At 55.2% G+C, this 21,264-nt stretch overlaps 1 long non-coding RNA gene across 1 annotated transcript; it reads left to right on the forward strand.

Annotated features, from left to right (window-relative positions):
- The first annotated feature begins 6,399 nt into the window (after positions 1-6,399).
- Positions 6,400-11,025, forward strand: LOC139073708 (uncharacterized). The gene is made up of 3 exons (XR_011522690.1): positions 6,400-7,023; positions 7,790-9,672; positions 10,743-11,025. It is a non-coding gene; the product is annotated as an uncharacterized lncRNA (long non-coding RNA).
- The last annotated feature ends 10,239 nt before the right edge of the window (positions 11,026-21,264 follow it).

The raw sequence follows: 21,264 nt of genomic DNA on the forward strand, positions 1-21,264 counted from the left end.
TGTAGGGGGAGTTCTCACGCATGGCCAATTACACCAAATGGGAAGAGACAGAAGCTGAATCTTGGACGAGAAGTAAAACTACTTTGCTACTGAAGGAAGATTCTCTCCCCACCAGCAATAGCCCAGCCAATGAGAAATGCCGCAGCTCAGCCAATGAGAAATGCCACATCTCAGCCAATGAGAAATGCCACAGCCCAGCCAATGAGAAACACCACAGCTCAGCCAATGAGAAACACTGCAGCTCAGCCAATGAGAAATGCCACATCTCAGCCAATGAGAAATGCCACAGCCCAGCCAATGAGAAACACCACAGCTCAGCCAATGAGAAACACTTCAGCTCAGCCAATGAGAAACACCACAGCTCAGCCAATGAGAAACGCCACAGCCCAGCCAATGAGAAGCCGTTGCCACCCTGAACTGTCACTTTCCCCCAATGGACTTTCCTTTATAACATCGCCTCCCCCTCCCCCTTTTTCTCTATAAAGGCAGTTCCCCTCCTTTCTTCTCTGGGTTTGCCTGTGGTTTGCCGTGGTATCCACGTTCAGAATTGCAATTCTTTTGGCTATTCCTGAATAAACTCATTCTGAGGTAAAATAGCAGGCAGATTTGCTTTTTAAGTTGACACCAGTCACCCTGCAAGGCAAATCTATTATCTCCATTTTACACATGAGGAAACTGAGGCCCAGAGAGGGTATCTGAAGTCACACAGTTCACAAGTCATGGAATTAAGATTTGGCTCTGCTCCGATAGCCTCCCACAGCCTGCCACATTTTCTCTTTGTTCAGTAAAGCCTGATGGGGACACATACACAGATACAGAGGTTATTTGGGGTATTCTATTTTTTGACAAAAAAAGGAGACCATATTACATACAACTTTTCTTGCCTTTCACTGTGTTTACTCAAAAGGACCGCACGGAAACTCTCCAGTCCATCTGTTCGCGGCTGCATAAGACCCCGTGGTGCTGTTGCTCCATTGTTAGTTCCGCTGCTCTCCTATAACGGGCATTTGCAGTGTTTCTGATGTCCTGCCCTTGCAGGTGCGCCATCCTGATGCTCGAATCCTGAGGCCTGGGCAAGCCTTCAGCTCACAAGAAATCCTCGCTCTTTTCTGAGCCCACTACTTGTCTCATGCACAGCCGTGATGCTGTTACTGTCTGCATCGTGTGTATTCGAGCCTTCGTTTGTTAAATGTACCTGATCAAATGATGCCACCATTTAGTGGCGTGTTCAAAATGTTTTAACACATCTTTATTTTTTAATGAACTAAGAGACGCTTTTAAAAAGCAGAGGTAATTCTGTTTTTTCTAGGGGGTTAGAGGCATCCTGGAGAGCTCCCCCAAGCCTTGGTGTCCAGGGTTTTTATTGGGGGTCGGCCCCGCAGGCACGAAGTCCCCACGTGGCTGACCTTAGTTGCTCAGCCTTCAGCCCCTCTCAAGGTCAAACTGATGCTGTGTGGCCCAAGGCCCCAGGCGAACAGAAACAGGTGTTCACATAAATCATGTTGTTTGCGTAGACTATCTGGCTGGCCCAAGGTCCCAGATGAACCAAGACACTCTTATCAGGCAGGACATTCTAACGGCTGAGAAGTCACCTCCCAGGAGGCCAGTCCTTCTTTTTTTTTTTTTCTGGAGTTGCAAGGGCCCAGGCCCACTGAGTTAACCCTTCACTGCGGAGGGACGTCTCTGGAGCTGTCTGCAGAGAAGACTTGGGTACCAGGATCGGGGGGTGGGTGCTGCTGGCCACAGACTAAGGAGGCCCCACCCATCTGGGAACCTACAAGGTGGGAGGATATGGGAGAAGCAGAGATGCTGAGAGGCACTGGGAGGAGGTCAGAGCGCGGGGAGGGGGCCCTGCCCCAGGGACTCAGCGAGGAGCACATGCTGTGGAATCTTCCAGTAAACCCTGCTCAGAGTCAGCTGAGTGTGTCTTTCTGTCCCTTGGTCACATGAGCCCACCTCTGTCCATCTTGAAACCGTTCTCCCTGAGGAGACTGCTCATTCTCTTCCTCCCTCACACACACACTCACAACCACACACACACACATACAGTCACAGATGTGCAGACACACACCTACACACAAAGACTCATTCACAAACTCACAAACTATGTAAACATCAGGCACCAACCCTCACAAGCCCGGACAGACACACGCATATACGAGCCCCCATACAAACACAGGCCAATACATTCACGCACACAAGACATACACACCTACTCACACACGCTCACAAACACACATTCACAGGGACACATGCACGACATACACCTAATGGCTGAGACACACACTGGGACACTCACATATACACACACAGATTCACCCACCCGCCTACGTGTGCAAACACACCCACACACACACTTAACTCACACACAGGTTTTTATCCTCACACCCTCTCTGAGTAGCCCTGAGGTTTTGGAGAAATTTATCCCCTACTGTGTCTCAGTTTGTCCCTCCCTTGAGTGGGCACGACCTTCTCTGCCCTCCCAGCCTCAGCATCCCCAGCATGAGCATCCAGCGAGGCCCAGGAGGTGGGAGGTCCCTTGGGTGACCTGAGATGGTACCAGGGCTTTCAATATTATTTTAAATCCAGGGGGGTTTCATATGGTGCCTGCAGGTCCCGGTCCCCAAATGCAGCCCCTGGGTGCCCCCGGGGTCTTGGTTTCAAACGTGCCAGGATTTTCAGGAAGGAAGTGCCCTAAAACAGGGTTTTGACTCCAAAACAGCCTTTCTCTAAACCTGTCCAGCCACCCCTCACCATCACCAAGGAGAAAAACAGCACAACACAAATGTGGAGGGGGGAGCCGCCACCCCAGGACACGTGGGGGCTTTCCGGGTCCCCCATCCCAGGCCCCACCGTGGGGTGACAGGAAAGGAGGAAACCACTGGGAGGATAAGGTGAGGAGGGATCTTGGGGGAGGGCCTTGGAGCCCGGCTCCCCCCTCACACTGCCACTTACAAGCTGTGTGACCTTGGGCTGGTTACTTAACCTCTCTGTGCCTCCACTTACTCATCTGAAAAGGGGATCATAACAGAGCTTTCCTCCCAGGATTGCTGAGAGGACTGATGAAGACATAATGTGTTAGTGCTGAAATCAGTGCCAACAGAGTTATCTCGTCTCATTCCTGTTCTGTATGAGTGGCGGCCAATTCTATACCAGACTTCCCAGCCCTGATTGGGTCCCCAGGGCAGCGGTTCCCGGTCCTGGCTACCTTGTGGATGACCTGGGAGCTCCCAACACCCCCGCCCAGCCTGCCCTCCCGGGGATTCCTACGGAACAGTAGAGGGTACGGCCGGGGCATCCGCAGTCCTACACCTTCTCGGGTGATTCCAGTGTGCACCCGGACGGAGAACGGCTACACACGGGGTCCGGGAGAGAATCAGACCCCACAGCAGGGTTTCTCCAGCTGGTCGTGCATCAGAACCACCCGGAAGGCCTTTTTACACACAGATTGCTGGGCCCCACCCCGGAGTTTCCGATCTGTAGGATCTGGGGTGGGCCTGAGAACGTGCATGCCTAAGAAGTTCCGGGGAGACGCTGAGGCAGCTGGTCTCCAGACCTGACTTTAGGATCCACTGCCCCGCAGGACAGTCCTCCTTCCACAGCCTGGGTTCCAAGGCCGGGCGGAGCCCTGGAGCTTGGAGGCGCTGGGCCAGCGCCCGGTGCACCCGGAGCGCTCGGGAAGCGCGCTCGCCCGCGCGGTGTGGACCATAGGCCCGGAGCGCCTGGCGGTGGGGACCGCGCGCCCTCGGAGCCACGTGGGGGCGATTTAACCAGCGGCCGCGGAGCGCCACCAGGTGGGCAAGTCGGGAGAGGCGACCCGCTTGAGTTACCACCTCCGCCAGTCTAGACGCAGGGGGCGGGGCGTCCGGTGTGAGGGACGGGGCCCTGCGGGCACCAGAGGGAGGGGAAGAGGTGTCATTTTCCGTCCCCGGAACCCTGACTTCTCCCTCTGGGTCTTTCTAGCACCTGGTCACATCCCCGGGAGTCTCGGGGAGCCCCCGTCTCCGTTTGAGCTCCGAGGAGCCGGGAGAAGGTCATCCTCGAGATCTGGGGATGGGGGGACACGCGATGCCTGTCTGCCCTCCACGACCCCCACCCCGACCGCAGTGGCCCCTGCGCCCTCAGTTCAAGCCTGGCTCATATTTTAAACTCCAGTCACGTGGAATCCAGACAGCCACTCCCGTGAAGTCATGGGGTGTTTCAGAGACACCGTCTCCTCTAGCCCACCCCCACCCCGTACCCGGTCCTCCTGCCCCAAAGCCGGGCCCTGGAGGGGCCGTGAAGACACGTGACTAAACCCCTGCAACCACGCCCCTGCCTCCTGGAGTTCGCAGCGGCTGTTCCCGCCTCCCGCAACGCCCTTCCGTGGGGCATCCGCCGGCCTCGCCCCCCCTCTCCCACCCCTCGCCTCCTTGGTCTTTGCATAAATGTCACTTCTCAGTGCAGCTTCCCCGAACGACCTTAAACGGGAGGCGACGACACACCCTCCCCCGCCCCGGCCTCCTGGCCGCCCTGCCGGATTCCCCGCAGCATCACGGAGAAGGCGCGTGTCCTGCGCTTTTCTGGAAGCTTCCGTCCGTCCCCCGGATGGCGTCCCGGGGTCTGCACACGTCTGTCCCGCTCCCTCCGCGGCCGCCCCTGCCCCGGGCCCGGCCCCTTCCTCCGCCGCCGCCTCCCTCGGCCTCTTCCCCGGACGCGGCCTCGTCTCCGCAGAGGCGGCCGCGCCCCCTCCGGCCCCGGGGCCCCCGCGGGGATCAGCCCGCCTCCAAGGACCCCGTGGGCTACGCGCGCCCCCTTCCACGCGGCTCGGACCGAGACGCTCCCCCAGCCCCCCACGGCGCGCTCCCACCAGGGCGAGCGTTCTGGCACCTTCCTGCGCGGCGCATCTGGTCTGCTTCGCCCCCACGCGCGGCTCATTCCGTCCGCCAGTCATTCAACAACTAGACACTGGGCAGCCAGCGTGTGTAGACACTGTGCTGGCGCGGGGCCGCGGGGGGGACAGGAGGGCCCACACTCCCTGGAGCTGGGAGCGGCCCTGCGCCCCCACCCCTTGCTCACCAGCACCCCCCACCCCCCCAGCCCCGGGTGGGACCCTCCGCCCCGGCCGCAGCCCCATGCCTCCTCCGCTGCCGCCGCCTCGCAGGCGCCGTGGGAGCTGGAACCGCGCGGGGGCGCCGTCTGCAGGTGGCTCCTGGGTCCCCCTCAGGCAGGTCGCCGTCCGGGAACCTCGCGGCGCAGCGGGCGGGGCTCGGGCAGCGGCACCTCCCGGGGAGCAGCGGCTGCGTTCAGCGTCTTTGGGGCCCCGCCCTGCTCTCTCTGCCCTTTGCCTGCCATCCCCGCGTCCCCAGTTCCCTTGGTCAAGCCCCCTGACACGTACCGTCGGTGCGCTGTTCAGAAGCAGAAGCGGACCACGTCGGGTGGCGATCAGAGCGCTGAGAATAAAGCGGGGACGTGCGGGAAGGGTGACATGATTAATAGTGGAGTCAGGGGAGCCCTCCCTGGGAATGTGACATTTGAACAAAGACCTGCAGGAAGCCAAGAACAGACCCATGCAAATATCCTGGGGAAGGGCCCTCTGGGCAGTGGGAACAGCAAGTGCAAAGGCCCTGAGACAGGAATATGCCCCATGTGTTCCCTGAACAGCAAGGAGAGCTGGTGGCTGGAGCCATGTGGGAGTGGTGGGCAATGAGGCAGAGGGAACAAGGGGTCAGAGTGAGCAGACCAGTGCTGTCCAAGAGGACTTTCTGTGAGGATGGAAACGTCCCATACTCACAGTGGACGGTAGGGCAGCCACTGGCCACTTGTGGCTCTTGAGCACCTGTAATGCGGCTGGTACGACGGAGGAAATGGATGTTCAATCAAAAATTACCTTTAAATTTAAACTGCCACTTGTGGCCAGTGGTGACCCTATTGGACAGAGCAGCTCTGACCATTATAAGGACTCCGGCTTCGACCTGTGGGGACAGAGGAAAACTTTAAAGGGTTGGGGAGGAGAGTGACAGGATCGGACATCAGATATGAGTTCTAAGAGGACCCCTCTGGCAGCCCTGGAGCCATGCACGGGGGTGGGGCGGGGAGGAGGCAGGCACCGAGGGAGGGGTGGAGGCTGGGGAGCTGGGCAGGGGTGAGGGGCGATCACTCTGGCGCCTGCTGAGGTCTGCTTGGGTGGGTAGTGAATGGGGCAGACAGGACCCAGGTTGTGAAGAGGGATGTAGGCTGGGGCCGGGATCAGGGCTGGGGCTCCAGAAAGTGCAGGTGGGGAGGCCAGGGGAGGGGGTCTGGCAGCAGGGACCCAACGACAGTGGAGGGCTGGGACCTGGGGAGATGCCACGGGGTGGGAGCCAGCTGAGGTTGGAGCTGGGGGAGGAGGCAGGGGGCTGGAGGGTGGAGAATCTGTGGGTGGAGTCAGGTCATGGGCCATGTGGGGGGCACAGACACTGAAGCAGTAAAGGACACCAGGTGTGACTCAGTGACAGGGCCGTCCCACGGTGTCCCGGATGAACGTCAGCCATGACAGGTGGGGCATCTGTGGCCCACTCTCGGACACTCCCCTCCCCCACTGCCCAGAGAGACGAGGCTGGATGCTTAATTTGCTTTACTGAAGGCCCCAGGTGACACTCGTGCACAGGCCAGGACCCTACATCAACGGGGAGAAGTCACACGCAGGCCCTCCCCACCCCGGGAGGCTCCGGAGGCCCATCAGCCCCAGGAAGGAGGGGGCGTCCTCCCCAGCCCAGGCCCACCCCGGCCTGCTCCACGGGAGCTCGTCCCTGTCCAAGGGAGGTCTCTGCAGCAGGGAAGGGGCCCCTCCGAGCACGGCCTGCAGCAGCTCCCACGTCTGCTCTGCACCCGAGTCCCAAGGGGGCACCTGGACATCCAGTGGGGCCATCAGGACACGCCCAGGCCCCGGGCCTTCCTGAGACGTGCAGGGCGGCCCTCCTGGACAATGGGCCATCACCTCCTGGATGGGGACTTGGACGCAGACACACCGCCCCAAGAAGAGAGGACTTGGGGGGCGTCCAGGTGAGGTGGCTGTTGGGGGAAAACATTGAGTTTGGTGGAGAGGGCCCATGCCCACGGCCCCACCCGGACATGGACAGGACACAGAAGCGTCCGCACTGGGGCCAGTGGGTGCTGACACCCCCCCACCCCCCAACTGACAGCGCTGGGCCTGGTTACTGGGGTGGTGGACTCGAGGGCTGGGCTGCGGGTCCCTCCAGGGATATTTCCTGTCCTCTAAAGACAGACCCGGGCAGCCCCCACACTGCCTGCACCAGCCCTGCCCTAGGGCCCTCTCTGGCGTTTGGCTCACCCAGAGGGTGAACCGGGGAACCTCACAGTCTTAAGTCAGGGGCCGCAAGGCCAGCGCTGAGGGGCTGGTCAGCCCATGGTGGGGGGACAGCTGGTGGGACGACCGAGGGGACCACAGGCCTGCGTGCGGGAGGGGCGCTGCCCGGCCCTGCAGAGAGAAGCCAGAACTCTGGGTGTGAACTGCCCCGAGTTGAAAATGTTGGCAGATCACTCGGATTTTTGGAAAACACTGCCATCTGAGTGGCAGCTTGAGCCAGTGGACACCAGCAGGTGGCCTTGGCCTGAGGAGCTGGCTCACTAGCACCAGCTGCACCTGAGGAGAGCCGGGCAGCCTCGTCCTCCCCTTTCTCCTCCCCCTCCCTGCTCCTGGTGCCCGGTCCCCCTCTACCCCTCCTCCACCTCTCCTCTCCCATCCCCTCGGAGGAGCAGCCCCCTCTCCCTCTCAGGCTTGTCTTTCTGGAATCATCTCCTCCTCCAGGAAAGCAAGTGCAGCCTTCAGAGCTCAGCGACACTCCAACATCCCCTGCAGGGCCAGGTGGCCGAGCCTCCATCACAGACCCCAGGGCCCGTCAGATTGGGGTGGGGGGCAGTGACCTACAGACGCTGGCCGGAAGCACGTGTCTGGAACAATGAAGGGGAGGGGATATGGAGAACCAGGAAGAACTCACTGGCCCCGCTGGCCTCCCAGGCGCCCGACGTCCATGGACACACTCCCCCTTGTGCTAACCCGGGGCCCAAAGCCCAGCCCGCTGGGGACCCTGAGACACTGACCCATCAGTGGGGCTGCTGCGTCTGGGGGGCGCGTTTCTCGCTCCTTCTTCCATCGGGACCGCGCGCCACCTGCAGTAGAGGGACTGGAAGTTGCAGGCGAGCCAAGCAGTGGGCGTCGCGGATAAGCGGGAGGCGCCCCCCTGGAGGGCGGGTGGCGGGAGCGCCCAGGGGGCTCAGGTCTCGCTGTCTCTACGTCCCCTGGTGGCACTGGGGCGGCGGCCTCCTGCCCCGACGACCCTTCTTCCCACAGGCCGCCTTGGAGCCAGTGGGCAGCTGCTCGCTGGCCTTATTGGCCTTGGCGTGGGCCTCCGCGCGCGCACGTCCCTTCTTTTTCTTGTGTCCCGCCGCCTCGTCCTGGACCTTCTTCTCGGGAGCGACACCCCGCCTACCGCGACCCCGGCCTCCCCCTCGAGGTTTGCTGGCGCCGGACGGGGCGGGGGGCGCCGGCCTGACCCTGGGCCCTGGTGGCCGTGTGTGCCCTCTTGTCGCGGGGTTTCCTCGACACCCGGTCCTCGGGCTCCAGCTCCTCAGGATGTGTGTGTGTGTGTGTGTGTGTGTGTGTGTGGACATTTCAGCACAAGCGTATTTATTCCTGTGTTGTTTATAACCCTGCGAGATTGGAAAACCCAATAATGAAAGAGAAACTTATGTGGGTGACCACAGTGAGGTACTCGTGAAAGTGACGATTCATGCACCGTATAATTCAGCCCTTTGAGTGGACGACTCAATGGCTTTAGAAGATTCACAGGGCATGCAACTATTGCCACAACCAACTTTAGAACATTTCATCAATCCGCAGAGAAACGCCACTTCTCTTAGCCATCAGCCTCCAACCCCACCCCCAGCCCCCAGCCTCTGGCAACCCCTGACCTGCTTTCTGTCTCTACGGATTTGCCTATTCCGAACATTTTATGTAAATGGAATCACACAGTATACGGTGAGTTGTTTGTGTCTGGCTTCCTTCCCTTGACATGATGTTTTCAAAGTTCATCCGTGTTGTAACGTGTGTCGCGCTTCCCCTCTTTTCGTTGCTGAATGATATTCCCTTGTGTGGCTACAGCACATTCGGGTGATCCACCCGTCAGCTGATGGACATTTGGGTGGTTTCCATATTTTGGCTGGCGTGAGCAATGCTGCTGGGGACAGCGACAAACAGGTTTCTGTGTGGACATATGTTTTTATTTCTCTTGGGAGATGCCTGGGAGAGGAATCGCTGGGTCATAGGGCAGCTCAATGTTTAACCACCTGAGGAGCTGAAGGGCCCTTTTTTTATAATAGTCAGTTCAAAGCAGGAGCCTTTTTCGACTTCCCACAAAAGTGTTACTGGCAGCCCTGTTCTCTAACCTGCAGCCACCAGCCAGGCAAGTCACTTTGTCCCTTCCTGCCTCAGTGTCCCCACTTTATCATGAGGTGCTAAGGACTCAAGAGGTGATGCGTGTGAGAGTTGGGACCCTGAGTGTCGCTGGGACTAAGGTTTCATTCTCTCCAGGGGACAGGACAGCGTGACACACGGGCCTGCAGACTATGGAGGGGACACCTCAGGAGAGCACGCGGTACCTATGCCCCCAGGGGCAAGTCCCTCTGTCTGAGGTGTGTTTCTGGAGCTCCTGTTGGGGGCGGTTTGCAAACATGGGGAGTGGTCTGCATACAGGATCTGGGCACCCCAGGCGCTCAGGGGCCGATCCAGGGGTGCCCCGCGTCTGGGAAGTTCAGGAACTGTCCTGAGCTATGAACTGTTCCACGTCTCCCACGACCCTTGGCTCTCCCACCAGGCATTCAGGTCCGCGAAGAGTCAGTTTACAATGATCCGAACCCAGGATCTAACTCTGTTTTACACGCAAACACAGAGCAGCTTTTTAAACGTGGTTTTAAGCACCACTGACTCTACCAGCCTTTATTCTAGAGCCCCCGCCACCCTTCCTGCGTAATTTCATCCAGCTTCTCCTCCTCTTAAGCCCACGTTTATTCGTGAAAAGCAGGTGCAACGATCTGTCGTCTTTATCCCATTTTCTGGCCGCTCTGTCCCCCAGAGGTAGCCCCCCGGTCATTTCTCTCCTGCTGGGGTGGGAGTGGGGCAGAGTGGGTGGGGAATGTGGTTCCGGAAGCCGAGTAGAGAGTTAGAGACTCAGAAACTTCCAGAAGAAGAGCGTGGCATCCAAGAAGCTGAGGGTCCCTGAGGCATGGCAGAAACTCCAGGGCGGAGGATCCCTATTGGGGATCCATATTGGGGCCTTGAACTCTGAGGCCTGTGAGCGGATCAAAGGGGCACCAGCCAGGCAGGGCGGTGGGGACCCCATATGTCCTGCATAGTCCCTCTTTGAGTATTTGGCCTGGAATCGTGGGTCCCTCTTGGATGGAGATGTGACCCATGACTGGCCTAGCCACTGCCTCCGAGGTTCCCGTGGAAACAGCTGGAAGAAAAGAGTGTATCAAATGTTTTGCAAAATTCTTCTTCCCCTCCCTCTGTTTGAGGGGAAAAAAGTGAGCCTGTTTCTTGACTGGTAACGGCACAACTGGAGCAGGGGTTCCCAAAGTGTGGTCCACGGACCCCCAGGGGTCCCCAAGGACATTTCAGGGGATCCGTGACATCAAACCCATTTTCATAATAACACTAACATATTATTTGCCTTTTTTACTCTCATTCTCTCACAAATACCCAGTGGAACGTTCCAGAAGCTCTAGGGCGTGTGATATTGCCACTGACGGAATGCAGAAGCAGATACGAGAATCCAGCCATCTTCTGTTGTGTCAGACACGAAAGAGATTTGCAAAAACATAAAACGATGCCATTCTTCTCACAAATTTGTTTTTCTATCGGAAAATACAGCGTTCTTTTTAAAGATGTCATTTACCTGAACATGTAATGTATGTTTGTGAACGCTATTCTTAAAAGAATTCATAAAGAAACATTCTTTTGATTTCTCTGTTGAAATTCCTAACACGGTAAATATCGACGGATAGAACTCACGTAAACAGCAGTTCTTCAGGGGTCCTTGATCATTTTTAATAATTTAAGAGGTCCTGAGATCAAAATAGTTCGAGAACCGCTGTGTTATAGATAGAACGCAATGTTCCCAGGGGCCCCCAAATAAGAAAAAGATTTTTTTGGAGGGGGCGTGTTTCTCTCCAGTGGGTATAATTGAATTTGGGAGTGAAGTGCCCTCCTGGCTGTCCCCCCTCTGCTGTCTATCTGCTCCCCTCTCTTCAGCTTCTCCAGCATCGTTGCCAAGGAAACCACGTGAGCACATCCTCGACGCAGAATTCATTTAACTCCACTGCGTCTGGGTTGTGCTGGCGGGCGTGCCTTTCAGGACATTTATACCCAAGGAGCTGTTGACTTCGCCTGCCTCTGCGTCTTTAAAATGCCTTTTTTCCCTCGTTTCTCCCCCCACCCTGGGCAACTCTTTTCGATTCGCATTTGTTCATGTCTGCCCTGTTGTTTTGTGTGTTCTTGCAAAATATGCCTTGCTGTTGGGGGCATCTATGCTAAATTGGCATGATTTGGTTTGTAGTAGCTACATAGTTCTGTTTCTCCTTTATTTATTTATGTTTTTTATTTTTTTAAAGATTGGCACCTAGGTTAACAACTGTTGCCAATCTTTTTTTTTTTTCCCTGCTTTATTTCCCAAACCCGCCCCCCCACGTACATAGTTGTATATCTTAGTTGCAGGTCCTTCTAGTTGTGGGATGTGGGACGCCGCCTCAACGTGGCCTGATGAGCAGTGCCATGTCTGCGCCCAGGATCCGAACCCTGGGCCGCCACAGCGGAGCGCGGGAACTTAACCACTCCGCCACGGAGCCGGCCCCTGTTTCTCCTTTTTTTTAACACTCGGTGGTTACTTGTCTCAGAGTGACCTCAGTTATATATCTTGTCTGGAGACCTGCTGGGTGGGGCTGCAAGATGGGCATTCATCACGTTTTACCTTTTTCCTGCTCATGCCTCCCAGGAGAGAATCCCACGACAGCTGGAAAACACAGGTTCTCTGACCCCGCTGGAGGCGGGTCAGCATCCCCCTTTCTGGATTCTGAATCTGGGCGAGCTTGCGGCTGCCTCAGCAGGTAGGGCAGAAATGAGGCAACAGGTCTTCCAAGGTCAGTTGTAAAAGGCTTTTCCCCAGTCCTCTGGGAATAATTGCTCTTGAAACCTTCCCTCCCAGGACATTCCTGCTTGAAACGTAGCTGCCATGCTGTGAGGAAGCCCAACTCACATGGACAGCCCACAAGGAGGCGCTCAAGTCAACAGCCCCAGCTAAGCGGCGTCTTCAAGTCATCCCAGATCAGGCACCAGACATCTGAGGATGAAGCTCCAATGACTCCACACCTTACCCGCTGGAATCACCCCAGCTAAGGCCCCAGACATTGTGACCGAGAGAAGCCGTTCCTGCTGTACCCTTTCATAGCTGCCGCCCCACATAATCCATGAGCCCAATGAAATGGTGTTGTTTTATGCCGCTAAGTTTGGGGTGCTTTGTTATGCAGCAGAAGTCAGCAGCAGACACCCAACCCCATCTCCTCCTCCCCCCAACACACCTCCTTGCGCGCATCCTCCCGTGGTGCTGAGACTGTCCTTGGCATCCATTCCAGGAGCAGGATTGCTGGAAGGGAGGGTCTGCGTTCTCCTGGCTCCCTCAAGTCTTGCAAGTTCCTGTCCACACTCCCACCATTAGTGCCTGAGGATTCCTGTGCCCCCGACACTGGACACCATCCAGCCTTCTGCGATTTGCCCGTCTAGTGAGTGCCAAGTAGCTGGTCGTTCTCAGACTGCAAACAAGTTTGCACATTTCCTTGTTAGTTCTTTCAGAACCCCCTTGTGTAAATTGCCTGTTTGTTGTTTTTGCCCAATTTCCCACTGTCGTGTCTGCTTTTACCACCACAATTGTGGACTTTTTAAAAAATTGTTTTGTTAGGTCACTTTGGTTTATAACATTGTGTCATTTCAGGTGTACATTATTATGCATCAGTTTCTGTATAGACTGCCTCGTGCTCACCACCAGTAGTCTAGCTTCCATCCCTCACTATGCATATGCGCCTCTTTACCCCTTTCACCCTCCCCCCTTCCCCTCTGATAACCACCAATCTGTTCTCCTTATCTATGTGTTTGTTTGTCTTCCACATATGAGTGAAATCATGTCGTGTTTGTCTTTCTTTGCCTTATTTTGCTTAGCATAATACCCCCAGGTCCATCCACGCTGCCACAAATGGGATGATTTTGCCTTTTTTATGGTCGAGTAGTATTCCATTTTATGTACATACCACATCTTCTTTACCCATTCACCCACTGATGGGCACTTGGGTTGCTTCCACGTCTTGGCTATTGTGAATATTCTGTGATGAACATGGGGGTGAATTGCAGACTTTTTAAATCTCACAATTCTTTCACGGTTGCAATTCCTGAGGGCATTTTAGCTCCTCTTGTAGCTTCAGTAATCAAGACTCCAGTCAACATGAATACTTTTTTATCGTAAAGAGAAGCATATGGTGCTCAAGAAATATTTTGTTGAGCAAATGAAGGAAGAAAGGAATCTTTTTTTTTTTTTTTTTTTGAGGAAGATCAGCCTTGAGCTAACATCTGCTGCCAATCCTCCTCTTTTTGCTGAGGAAAACTGGCCCTGAGTTAACATCCATGCCCATCTTCCTCTACTTTATATGTGGGACGCCTACCACAGCATGGCTTGCCAAGCAGTGCCATGCCCGCACCCGGGATCCAAACCAGCAAACCCTGGGCCGTGGAAGCTGAATGTGTGTACTTAACCTCTGCGCCACTGGACTGGCCCCAGGAAGAAAGGAATCTTAACATCACACGCTATGCTGAGAGCTCATTCCTTGCCAGACACTGGATATAAAACCCTTCAATACATCCTTCATTAATTCTTCACTCCAACCACGTAAAGTCACCCTTATTGTCTCTATTTTCCAGATGAGAAATCTGAGGCTGTGTGTGTGTATGTGTGTGTGTGTGTGTTGAGAAAGATTCAGGTCTACTCTCTTAGCAAATTTCAAGTACACAACACAGTATTGTTAACTAGAGTCACCTCGTGGTACCTTAGCTCCCCAGAGCTTAGTCATCTTGTAACCGAAAGCTAGTACCCTTTGACCAGCATCTCCCCATCTTCACAGCCCCCAGCCCCTGGTAACCACCATTCTGCTCTTTTGTTTCTGAGTTCATCTTTTTTTTTTTTTCCCAAACCCGATTCTAACAGATGTGCCGGGCAGACTTTCAGCAGCACCATCCCTCCTAAACACTCATTCATTCGTTCATCCATCCATCCATTCATTCATTCACCAGACAGAGACAGCCACTGCCTCTTGGGATACAGCTGTGACCAAGTCAGACCAGTGCCCAGCCAGCATTGCAGGGATCAGCTACTAACCCGCAAATAATTGTTTAATTTACGGTGGTGAGAAGAGTAAATAAACTACTTCACAGCCTTTCTGCGGGCTGTCGTGTGCCGATTAAAAACAGTGAGCTGCTCCTAGGGAGCTGCCTGGCAAGGGGCCACATTCTACTGTTGAGGGGGAAGAAAGTGAGCCGCAGGACAGTCGGGGTAGCGCGGGTCCGTTCACATCAAAACGGATAGTGAGATATTTATTGCAACCTCTGTCAAGCCTCATCATGTGCCATCTCAGAAAATGCTTAAAAAATGTTAACCTGCTATTAACAAAAGAAAGTGAAAGCTTATTTCAACTCCTATAATGAAAAATTGTGGATGTGAAGTTAACATATGGGGGTAGGGGTGTTGAAACACTGTTTAGGGACATGAAAGCAAAGAAGAAGGAGGAGGAAGAGGAGGAGGAAAGAGAGAGGAAGAATGGGGAGATGGAAAAGTTGCATTTTAAGTGGATAGTTTTCTGGGGCAAAGGACACACACTGGAATTAAAGGCAGCCTCAGGGGGCCCTCAGTGGAGAAGCCCCTTATGGGACAGGGGGAGAACCTGGGGGAGAAAGCCCAGGGAGAAGTGGGGGACGCAGAGGCTGAAACCCTGAGCAGGGGATCATGGGCACCTCCTCCCTCAATGTCTTTACACACCATTCTGCTCCCTGAAATTTTCCTGTAACAGCTCATCTTTGAGATGATTCCATATCAGGACATTTAAACCTGCCTCAATCTTTTTCACAATTGCTTCAAACTCCACTGGTGGGCTCATACCTTTATTTAACCAGATCCCTACAGATGGAGGTGGACAGGCCTGGGATGACTTAAGCCAGGCCCCCAGGGAGAGGGACCAGGCCACCCTGGGATTCTCATCACTGCTCACCAAAACCCTACAAGGCAGAACCTATTATTATCATTGCCACTTTACAGGTGAGAAAATGATTCACAGAGAGCCTAATTAACTTGCCCAAGGTCACACAGCCAGGATTGGCAGAGCTGGAATGGAAACTAAGGCAGACTTGACCCAATGCCCAAGCTCTTCAGCAGAGCCATTGCCTTTTAAATTAATGATGCATGCATGCATGAATGAATGATGCCAATGTACATGTGTATTTGCAAATCTTAGAAAAAAGTATAGAAGGATACACTCCAAACCATCACCGCCGTGTTCCCAGGTAGGGAGAGGGAAAGAGACGTGGATGAAGAGAATATGGATTTTTTCTCTGTGTAGCCTTTATTGCTTTACTTGTTCCAACAACCATTCGTTGCTTTGTAATTTTCTTAGTTACTAATTTTTTATATTTTCTTTAAAAAGTGAAGGAAGCATTCAGTAATTAAGTTGTGACATGCGCCAAGGAGGAAACATACAAGATGCTGTGGGAGGGGTGACAGTTCTGATCTGTCTGAAGGCCGGGAGCTCAGAAGGGACAGCATCAAGGTCCCAAGGTGTAAGAGCCCTGTCATAGGAGGAAGCAGCTCGAGACCCACGTCTCCCGGGGCCAGGCATGGCGTGTTTTAGGACAAGGAAGGGGAAGCCTTGCCCGTCCCCTCCAAAGACCAGGGAATCCCAGGGGGCCACATAAAAATGTCTTCAGCTTTTAAAATCATTTCCATAAATAGACCTCAAGATACTGGCCTTAGAAGGAAGGAAATAATCAAGAGATGGCTGAAGCCAAGAAAACCCTTTCCTTGGAAAAAAGACTCTGGTTTGACTTCGAGATCAGCTGCATGAGTGAAAGAAACATGAGACAAAAGAGGACATCCTTACGGTTCCATTGACACGAGGTCCTAGGACAGGTAAAACTATATGTTGGGAAAAAACCTGGGCAGCACTTGCCTCGGGGGTTGGGGATTGGCTGGAAAGGAACACGATGGAACTTTCCAGGAAGACGGTAAGTTCTGTATCTTGATAGGCATGTGGTTTTAACAAGGAGTGGAAATTAATCAAAGAAACCCTAACTAAATTGGAGTCAGGAAGGCCTGTAGGAGGAGCTCTCACGCCCTATCACACATGGTCAGTTACAGCAAACTGGAAGATGCAAAGCTTGCATCTTGGACTGGAAGTGAAACTACTTTACTACTGAAGGAAGATTTCTCTCCCCACCCAGCAACAGCTCAGCCAATGAGAAACATCACAGCCAAGCCAATGAGAAACGCCACAGCTCAGCCAATGAGAAACGCCACAGGTCAGCCAATGAGAAATGCTGCAGCTCAGCCAATGAGGGAAGTAGGTAGGTGTCTGCAACGTACTTTGAAATGCTTAAAAAATAACACGGCTTGATGGAGGGATGGATATGTGAGCTAGACATGTGATAAAGCAAGTATAATAAAATGTGAATGGCAGAATCAAGAAGGTGGACATATGAGTATTCACTGTAAAATCTTTCCATTTTGCTCTATGTTTGAAAGTTTTCATAACAAAGTGTTGGGGGGAAATGCAAAGTAAAACTGTTTTAAAAGATGAGATGCGGGGGGCCGGCCTGTGGCGGAGTGGTTACGTTTGTGCACTCCTCTTCAGCCACCTGAGGTTCACCAGTTCGGATCCTGGGCGCAGACCTACAGACGGCTCATCAAGCCACGCTGAGGCGGCATCCCACATAGAAGAACCAGTATGACTTACAACTAGGATATACAACCATGTGCTGGGGCTTTCAGGAGAAAGAAAAATGAGATGGGGTTCCCAGAGGAAGGGAGCTGGACCCATGTGTCCTGTACTAAATAGTAAGGAGAGGAGATTGGGCTGAGCAACAAATGTTTACTGAACACTTACTGCGTGCCACGCCCTGTTCTAGTACTTCGGGCATAGGGACAAAACAGACAAAAATTCCTGCCCTCATGGAAGTTTTGCCCCCAAAACTTTGTGGCTTAAAACAATGATAGTGTATTATTCCTGTTGATTCTGCAGCCAGGGCTGGGTTGAGCCAGGTGGCTCTGCTGCTTCATGGGCCTCCACTGGACAAGAAATGTCCAGATAGTTCTGTCAAATTAAAAAGCAAATTTGCCCATTTTATCTCAAAATGAGTTTATTTGGGAACAGCCAAAAGAATCGCAATGCAGGGTGTGCATTCTATGGGAACCGTAGGCAAATCCAGAAAACAAAAGAGGGGAGCTGCCTTTGTAGAAAAAAATGGGGGGACAGGCGGGGCTGTTTTAAATGTAAGTCCATTGGGGGAAAGTAGCATTTCAGGGCGGCAACAGCTTCTCATTGGCTGAGCTGCAGTGTTTCTCATTGGCTGAGCTGCAGTGTTTCTCATTGGCTGAGGTGTGGCGTTTCTCATTGGCTGAGCTGTGGCGTTTCTCATTGGCTGAGCTGTGATGTTTCTCATTGGCTGGGCTGTGGCGTTTCTCATTGGCTGAGCTGTGGCGTTTCTCATTGGCTGGGCTGTGGCGTTTCTCATTGGCTGAGCTGTGGCGTTTCTCATTGGCTGTGCTGTGATGTTTCTCATTGGCTGGGCTGTGGCGTTTCTCATTGGCTGGGCTGTGGCGTTTCTCATTGGCTGAGCTGTGGCATTTCTCATTGGCTGAGCTGTTGCAGGTGGGGAGAGAAATCTTCCTTCAGTAGCAAAGTAGTTTTACTTCCTGTCCAAGATGCAAGTGCACCTCTTCCCGTTTGGTGTAAGTGACCATGTGTGATGGGGGCAAGAGCTCCTCCTACAGGCCTTCCTGACTCCAATTTAGTTAAGCTTGCTTTTCTTAATTTCCATAATTCCTGCACTTATGGCTGGCACCTCACATGAGATGGTTACAATGGCTGGGGACTGCCTCGCATCTCTTTCCTCACACAGCCTGGCCACGTGGCTGGCTTGGGCTTCCTCACTTCATGGCGGTATCAGGGGAGTAGGACTTCTTGTGGGAACCTCTCAGTTCGATGGGAACTGGCTTCTAAAAGGAAGGAAGAGGAAGCTGCCTGTCTCTTAAGGGCTACACCTGGAACCTGCACAACGCCATTTGCGCTGAATTCTATCGGTCAAACCAAGTCATAAGGCCAATCCAGATTGCAGCAGAGGGAAAACAGACTTCACCTCCTGATGGGAGCAGCACAGGCGCACGCAGGGAGGGGAAGAACGGATCGTGACATTTTGGAGACGGTTCGCACAGTGCACCCTCTGGCGGCGACTAGCAGAGAAGAGACCCGGAGTCTGAGTCTGTCCCTGCACCAGTGTGGACACGACCATCTCCGCCCTCCGGACCGCAGCGTGAGCATCCGCTGAGGGCTCAGAGGTGGGTGGACACTTTGGTGACTCAGAGATGGCAGCAAGAATGACCACTATTTTTAAAGCAAGGAGGACCTAAATGGTGCCTGCAGGGCCCAGTCCGCAGATTCAGCCCGTGGATGCCTCTGGGATTGTGGGTCACACTCAGCAGGATTTTCAAGGCGGTAGCCTCAGAAAACCGGGGTTTTGACTCCAAATCAGCATTTATCTGAACCCGGCCAGCCGCCCCATCAAAAAAGAAAAAACGACAGAATGCAAACATAGAGGGGAGGGAGCCTGCCTGGCTCTCTGGTTGGGGACATTTTCGGTCCCCTAGGGGAGATGGCTGGGGGGAAGGTGTTGACAAGAGATGCAGACACGGTGCGGTGGGGAGAGGGGTGTTTGGAGTGGAGCTGCCTGGGCGCACTGCCACCCTCTCCCCCAACCCCACCCCCCCTTCGCTGCCCCTTAAGACCTCGGGCTGGTTACTGACCTCGCTGTGTCTCCATTTACGCACCTGAAAATGGGGATCGTGTTCTCTCGGCGTCTTCGGGACGGTGGGCGAGGCTGCGGCGCGCTCGCGCTTAGAGGGGGCCCGGCGCCCAGCGAGCCCCGCAGCGCTGCGGTCTGACTCAGGTTATTAATCAGCGGCCGTCGCTTCCAGACCCGCCCCCACCCCCAGACCGTGATTGCGGCGAGAGGACGTTGTGGACAGACCACTGCGGGCCCCAGAACGGTGCACTGTGCCCATCCAGGCGCCTCAGACCCCTCCTGATCTGCCCCAGCTCAGCCTGGCCCGCGCTCCTCCACATCTGGCTTTCCTCTTGCCCAGACTTTGGGGAGACAGCAAAGAGGGGGGCCAGTCACAGACTCTGGGGTCACATGGACGTGATTCGAGTCACGCTGGACCGCCTGGGGTCCGATTCCAGCGCTGTGTGACCCTGACTCAGTTTCCCCGTCTGTAAAATGTTCACAAGAAGAGCGCCTAAACTTGCGTTAAAACAATGATTGCACGTGTGGTAAGTAAGAAGAGATGTATAAATAATAGTTATAGTCGCTCTTGCTGTCACTGTTGTGTCCCCCACTCCCCACTTCGGAGCTGAATCCGGCCGCACCCGGCGCACCTGCGAGCTCGGGAAGCGCCATCGACCCACCGCGAGGCTCTAACCAGCCGTCCCCGGAGCGCCCCCTGGTGGGGACCGCGGGGGCTGCAGCCCGTGGGGCCCACGCTCCCTCCTCGGTCCTCGCGCGCCGCCGGGATCCCCCCTCCTCCCTCCCCGCCGTTCCTGATGCATCCCCGGGAGGGGCAGGGACTTGGGGGGGGGGGGGGAGCCGAGCCGGGCTCCGCGGGGATCAGATCTGTTTCACCTCCGGGACTGCGGGGGCTGGTGATGGAGGTTCAAGGTGTGGCTTCAGGCTCGTGTCAGCCCGTGTCACAATCACACACCCGGACACACACACACAGACGACACAGAAACCCACACGCGCACAAGACACTCGCACACACTCACACACATTTATCCACACAGAGACTCCCATCACACACACACGTGCTCACACACAGAGACTGACATTGACACACACGGAGTCCCTCTATCACTGACACATGCGCACACACACAGGTTCACACCCACCCGGAGACTCGCCCCACCTCCACCCACACAGACCCTCACAAAGCACACACACTACACCCCCCTCCGCCCCACAGAGAAACGCCCACATCCGCATCTCCAGGCACCGGAACAAAACACCGACCGCACAGGGAGACCCCCAGACACGCGCCCAGGGACCCAGCGCCCCCCACTCCTCACCCACTCTCACCTCCCTGGGGGACCCAGGAGGTCATTCTGACCATGGAGGGGCAAAGCCCCCCCTTGTGGTCGCCAGATTCTCCCTCCGGCCCACCAGGGCCAACCTGAACCCGCCCTGAGGGGCAGGGAGCCCGGACACCGCCCCCGACCCCACCCCCGGGCCGAAGGGGCGCAGCCGCCATGGGGACCTCTGCATGTGGACACGGGGCTGGGGGCCTGGAGGTGTGTGACCGGGAGCCCCCATCAGACTGCAAAACTGGGGACCACCTTGATGGGCGGGAGGGGGCCTCCCCCCTTCAAACGAGGAGGTGCGCCCTGGCGCCCCCCCCTCCTGCTCTCCCCCAAGCCTGCCCCACCCCGGCCTCCCTCATCCAGTCCCACTCTCGCCCTTCCCATTCGTCCTCCATAAGACATCACAAACTTGACCCCGCCTCTCCCCTACTCTAAGCCTGTCTGTGGCTCCCCAGTGCCCTCGGAGAAAGCACGGGCTCCTCACCGCGGCCCTCCAGGCCCTGCACGCGGTGGTCTGCCCGCCTCCCAGGCGTCTCTCCAGCCCAAAGCAACTGGCTCCCGAGTTAAGTGCTACTCAGGAGGGGTTCTTGCATCCCACCCACCCCGGGGGCTATGAACCCCAGGAGCGCAGGGCCTGGGCTGTCTTGGTCATCGCTGGGTCCCCAGCGGGGCGGGAGCAGGTCCTGGGAAGATGTGTGTGGAAGGAAGAAAGGAAGGAAAGGCGGGGGCGGGGGATAGGGAGAGAGGAAGGAAGGAAGGCTCTCTTTAAAATTTAAACCTCGGCTCCAATCT

Source organism: Equus przewalskii, chromosome 9 (assembly GCF_037783145.1).
Source record: "Equus przewalskii isolate Varuska chromosome 9, EquPr2, whole genome shotgun sequence".
NCBI classification, from domain to species: domain Eukaryota; kingdom Metazoa; phylum Chordata; class Mammalia; order Perissodactyla; family Equidae; genus Equus; species Equus przewalskii.